Below are 6,633 nucleotides of genomic sequence, written 5' to 3' on the forward strand. Positions count from 1 at the left end.
CCTCGACTACCCGCACTGACCCTCCATCACCACCGCAAGCACCGAGAGGACCAATGACAAGAGCACGCGCACGCGCCATCGAGAACGAGGTGAACTCCTTCCTCTTCGAGCTCCATTCAAATTCACATGAGAGTTGGGTCCTACCTCAAATGGAAGTATTGTGCATGATTAGGTATCAAGATGTTGATCATGAAGAGGCTAGCACGAAGACCCAAGAACCTACATACGAGAAGAAGGAGGAAAGGAGCGATAGAGTGAGGAGGGAGAGGCCCTGGACATCCCGGGTGCCCGGACAGAAGGACCCCGAGTGCTCGGACACTCGACCACGGGAGGGGCCAATCCCCCTGGACACCCCGGGTGCCCGACCCCTGCCTGGGCTGCGCCTCAGCCGACCCCGGGTACCCGGCCCTTGGCCCTGGGTGCCCGGCCAGGAGCTGGGCCGCGCTCCCAGCCAGCACCGGGTGCCCCGGCGGCCCCAGCCGGCCCCTTGACTAGGCTGGATGCCCGGCCCCTTCGCCCCGAGTGCCCGGTCCCGCCTGAGTCGGTGCCTCTGTCTGGTCTGGGTGCCCTGCCCCTTTGCCCCAGGTGCCCGGACCACTCCGCGAGCCTGCGTGCAAGTTAGGGCTTTTGCCCTTGTGACCCTCTCCCCCTCTTATTTCGCCCCTAGACTATAAGTAACCCCTTCCTAGCTCATTAGAGATGATAGCAAAGTATTAGACAAAACATTGTGAGCTTTGGTCCTTGTATCCCCTCCTCTTGGAGATCAAGCCCCAACCTAGGGAAGAATCCTTTGGATTGTCAAGGACTCCTCTTGTAGAAGATCATCATCAAGACCTCACCTAGTGGGAAGAACTTACCTAGTGCTATTTTCCTTGATTTTTTCATGTAATCCCGTGGATCTCAAGTATGCTACTCTAGTGGATGTGATATTTGGGTTTGTTTGAGTGTTTTGTTCCTTGTGTTCTTGAGTGTTCTTCCTCCTTTTCCCCCTCCAAGCGTGAAAATATCCCCTCTATGGTTTCACCCTACAACATGAACAGTTAATTCTAGTGAATTATATATGGGCTTTCAATGTGCTTGAAATCATCTCCTCCATATACCTTTTTGTCCAGACGTGGAAAGAATCACAACAAGCCGATAATCGTGTTCAGATCAAAACACCACATACTGATATGTAAGGCCTTGACAGAATACAGCACCATTGATAGGGTATCCGTGGACAAACTCTTCAGTGGGCATAGAACATAATATTAGTACCAAAAATGTACTCCAAGATGATATACAACTTATGTGCACAAATGAAAAATAGAGTTTCTGATTACAAAAGTGTCGATGATATAAAACTTATGTGCACAAATGAAATATGCAGCTTATGATTACAAAAGTGTTGATGACAATATATAGTACCTGAATAAGTGTGGATCCAACCACCATCGTGTAACCTTGAAGAGGATCAGGAATTACACCCACTGTCTCTAGTTTAGGCACAGAGACAACAATTATTTGCAAAGGTGCAAAAAATAATCAACGAGCAACCTTTGGAGTGAAGGGGCATCTCTGATGACGAGCTACTCTTCTTTAAAGCAAATTCCAATGCTTACAAGGTGAGGCGACTTTATTTAAAGAAAATAGATACATATTTCTTTTCCAAAGCCAAGTAGCAAGCGCTCCCTGGCAGGGCAGGAGGAGTGGATGATTATGTGTAGTGAGGCCTCTGACAGATCGACCACCACAAGAACGAGTTTTTTTAGCAGTGGGGTCAAAGCAATTGTACCAGATTGTATGCAAGATGGCACCGGGCCAAGGTGGCATTGTGGAGAGAGGAGGAAAACTATGAGATGGACATCGGTGATGAGGGCACAGCTACAACGCTTGGTGGGAAGCTATTTGCATAGTAATGGTAGAACTCAAGATGCTGGAGTTGTATGAATTGACGGGATGTCAGCCAGGCGTCCATCGTGTAAGGTTTGTGCAGCAGGCAGCAAGTCGAGATGCATAGGCATTGAACGGAGCCCTGGTGGGACAAGATGATGCCTCCATGGAGTTCCAAATCATGAACTACAAATAGCCGGCGACAGTCGAGATTAAGAGGGGCGGCGCGCCATAGAGTGCGCCACCGAGATGCGAGGACCTGTGTCCGGTAGCGATCCTCGGTGAGCAGAAGGAAGATGATCTCCCCAAGGATGGCATCCGGTAGATCACTCATGCGGTCCACCCGAGATTCTACGGGTTCCCTGGATCTAGGGGCGTCGCCGCTTCTACACACATTGCCGGGTGCAGGATGTACAACTGGCGGCGGCGCTGGCCAGAGCCTCATCAGTGTACATACCGATCTAGGGGGGGGGGGAAATGGCACAAACATATGTGTAGGAAGTTCAAAATGGATTCTAAAGATCTGGAAGAAAAAATGGCACAAATATATGTACGATAATCCAAATCAACTCTCAAGATCTAGCTGCAAATTATTAGCACGAACGCTAACCCTTGTCAGATTAATAGCCAAAATTCATTTGTACATAACAAACAATTAATCACTAACCATAGATAGAATTCAAACAATCAATACACTACATGGATCTAATGAATCTTACTCTGATTTCATGTACTAGGTGAACATAACCATATGATTTTTAATCCAAGAAAAGAAGGGGAGTGGACTAATCAGTTTTCCGGCGAAGTCAGAGTCATTGACAGTGTATCTGCGGACCTCCGGCTCTGGCTGGGGAGGCATGACGACATTGACGAAGTCAAGGTCACGCTGTTGCCCGCGCGCGACCTCGTCGGTGTAGACCGCAACCTCTGTGCCCAGCTTCATGCATTGCGCGGGTGTTCACCGGCCCCGGCATCGCCAAAACCTCAGATGGTGAGCTTCAGCGGCATCCTCATACACTCCAGGCGGCGGTGACAACTGTGGACGGGGGGAGTGTCCGCCTATTATGACCAGCGATCGGGCACGACATTAATATGGAGTAGTGGGAGCGACGTGGGTGGCGGTCAAAGGGCTAGCTCACCTCCCGGTGAGCCTGCACAACGGACTGCTAGCATGCCTACCGTCATTTCACACAACTACTAGCACGCCCCCCGGTGACACTGCATAGGAAACATGCGGATGCCTCGGCCTCTCGGTCTGCCTGTGCAGCAGACACCTTATGCGTCTCATCGACTCACACATGATCGTACGGCACACGGGACACGTGGCGGCACAATATTATATTGATTTCCCTTTTTGATGATTAATTATGCCGCTTTATTGCTTAACCGAAGCACGACACATACATTGTTGGTCTAACACACATGGTTCGAATAAAGAGTCTGTTTGCGATATTGGTTGCTAATTATTGACAATTTCCTGTTTGTAAGAACATTATATCAAAACTTGTCTCGAAATTTTGAAAAATAATATAATATCATAGTCTATTGGTGTCCATATGTCACCACGATAAGTTTCATAAATTTCAACTTACTTTTGGATTTACTGGATTTTAAAATCAAGATTCTCGATGTTAGAATTTCTTGCATGGGACTAAACATGCACCCAGGGACACGTACACATATGAGTTTCCAATCCATTTTGGTGCACTGTCACGGGTCTCATGCAGCTCAAATTCAATTTTTGCACATTAAATCTCTACTAAATCAATCAATGTATAAAAACGGACGAATGATATCTGTTTTTTTTTATTTTTAACACTAAACTCCTTTCGTCACATGTTTGCTGTAGAAAAAGTTTGACATGCATCTTTGGCCACATGCACGCGGTGGTCCTAGGACACTCACTCCCGTGTGATGCTCTCTGTGGACCCATGAGGTCGTTGTCCATCACTATGACCTACGACGAGAGAGGTTAATTTGACCAACAAGGATGGTCATTTTTTTGGTTCGTGTTATGTACAGTGTGAGTATATATATAGTACGCGTTGAAAGGGTGGGAGCAACATATATTATGTGTCAAATAGGACAGCCACTCGCGTGCGATGCTTCCATATGTGGGCCCGCAAGGTTGTCCTCCATCACTTTGACCCATTGAGAGAGGTTAATTTGACTAACAAGGAGGTTTATTTTTGGTTTGTGTTGCGGTAGGAGTATATAGTATGTGTCGAAGAGGGGAGAAGGGGGCCAACACATACTACACACACGTCATGAACGATCTTGCTCCGTTTGGGGACTTTTCGGTTTCCAAGGCATGTGCCACATCGAAGTTCTGCATATTGGGTATTCAAACATCACCAACACCTCACGTGCAGAAGTTTGTTGTGACTCACTCGCCTGCGACGCTTCCCTCCATGGGCCCGCGAGGTCGTCGTCCATCTAATTTGACCCAACGAGAGAGGTAAATTTGACGAAAAAGGAGAATTATTTTCATGTTGTGTTACGGTAGGAGTATATATATATACACATCTGGGCTATTCTGTTACGCGTAACAGAATATTATTCTGTTACCCTTTTTGAACTGATGGTTTCAGGTGGCTGTACTGATGTTTACGAAGCGGTTGAACTGATGCTTTCAGTTTTGTTTAACACGTCGTCTTTTTACTTCAAATTTTTTTGCAGTTTTTTTGTCGGAACGGGGCGTGTAATATATCGTTGGAAAGTACTTGACAACCATATTTCAAGTATATTGAACGTTTTTGCAAAATCATTATGGTTTAAGAGCAGTTTTGAAAAAACCATTTTTTTTCAAAACCGAAAACGTGAATCGTATTTTGGACTCAATTACCAAACGGTTTGTCGGAATTGAGAAAATAAGATGGCGTTGGAAAGCTGGTTAAAATACGCATCTTCCATATATGTATTGTTTTTTCTAATTCTATATGATTTAAAAGTAATTTGAAAAACGGTGAAATTCTGGGGGAAAAGTATTTTCGCGATTTTTTGCAAATGGTTAGTTGGATTGATGCAAATGGTACGGCATTGGAAAGCTATGGAAAATGCACAACTTTTTCGTATAGAAATGTTTTTCTAATTCCTTACGGTTTAAAAACGAATTCGAATACGGTCAAATTTGATTTTGAACGCGATTTTTTAAAAAGTTTGTCAAAATATGACAAATAATATACCGTTGGATAGCTATCAAAAATGCAAAACTTAGTCATGTTGAACATTTTCTCTACTTCGCAACCGTTTAAGAGTAACTTTGAATACGGCATGTAGGATCCTGCTGTTTTCTCGTCTGAAAAACAGAGTAGTCGTACTGATTTATGTGTATGTTTGTACTGAGCTATTTTTTGTAGAGTAATTTTGAATGGTTCCGAAAAAGGGTACTTGTACTGATGCTTGCATGGATTTGTACTAAGCGTGTTTTCACTAACTAGACTTTGCTCTGTTTTTTGGGTAATATTTTTCTCGTAAGTTTTCAAGGGTTGTCTGTATCGTCGCCCCTGTACTTGTATGGTTTGTATCATCGAACTGAATGATATTTTATTCAAAAAGAAAATGTGTTTGTTTTGTTCCTTTTTTTAACTCAACATTTTTTTGACAACCTTGTTCTGAACTTATCTCATATTACGACTTGTACTAAGGTACTTACTAAGCAGGATTTTCATGGGGTTTCTTTTTTTTGCTGGAACTTTGCAATTTGAATTTCTGCCATTTCTTTTATTCCAAACGGACCACCATTTTAACTTGTACTGAGGTACTTACTACACCTGAACTGGGGTGACTGTCGCGTGTCTCGGCGTGTTTTGAACTTGATGATATTTTTTCATCAATTTATTGCCCATTTTTTTCATCACACTTGAGAGAGTGATTAATAGGTTTACTTTACTAGCCAGTAACACATGAACTCCTCAGGTAATAATACATGAACTACTAGGAACATAAATTTTCATCGAGCACTTGAAAACATAAAACATTACATAAAGAGAAGCACCAAACATTACATAAATTTTCATTGAGCACTTGAAAACATAAAACATTACATAAATTCGCAATTGTTGATGAGTAATTTCGAATATGGTGAGACACGTCGTGTTGTTTTCCTGTCAAAAAAATAGAGTACTTGTACTGATATGTGGGTGTGTTTGTACTGATGTATTTTTCATAGAGTAATTTAGAAATGTTCCAAAAAGAGTACTTGCACTGATGTCCGTTTGTTTTTGTACCGAGTGTGTTTTCACGAGAATTCCTTTTTTTTCAAAAAGTACCAACATACACTTTTTTTGACAAATATCTCCTCCTTTATTCATTGATCAAAATAGTGGTATCACCATCCCCGAACTTGACAAATATCTCTTCCTTTTTCCATTTTGAATTTCCGTGGGGCAAATAATATACATGCCCTCTAGAGTTTGTACTGATGTGAATCCTTTCAAACTTGCATGGCTTACATCATTGAATGGGCTGTATTCTTTTCACCACCAGGGCAAATAATATACATGCCCTCTAGAGTTTGTACTGATGTGAATCCTTTCAAACTTGCATGGCTTACATCATTGAATGAGTTGTATTCTTTTCACCACCACCATTGTTTTATCCATTTCTTTCCGAACTTGTGTGGCTTACATCATTGAACGGGCTGTAGGTGGATATGTACTAATGAAGCGACAAAAGAAACACAATACACATGAACTGATAACAAACTTGCACATGACCTAACAACAAGAACACACATGAACTAACAACGATAACAAGTTT

Source organism: Triticum dicoccoides, chromosome 3B (assembly GCF_002162155.2).
Source record: "Triticum dicoccoides isolate Atlit2015 ecotype Zavitan chromosome 3B, WEW_v2.0, whole genome shotgun sequence".
NCBI lineage: Eukaryota > Viridiplantae > Streptophyta > Magnoliopsida > Poales > Poaceae > Triticum > Triticum dicoccoides.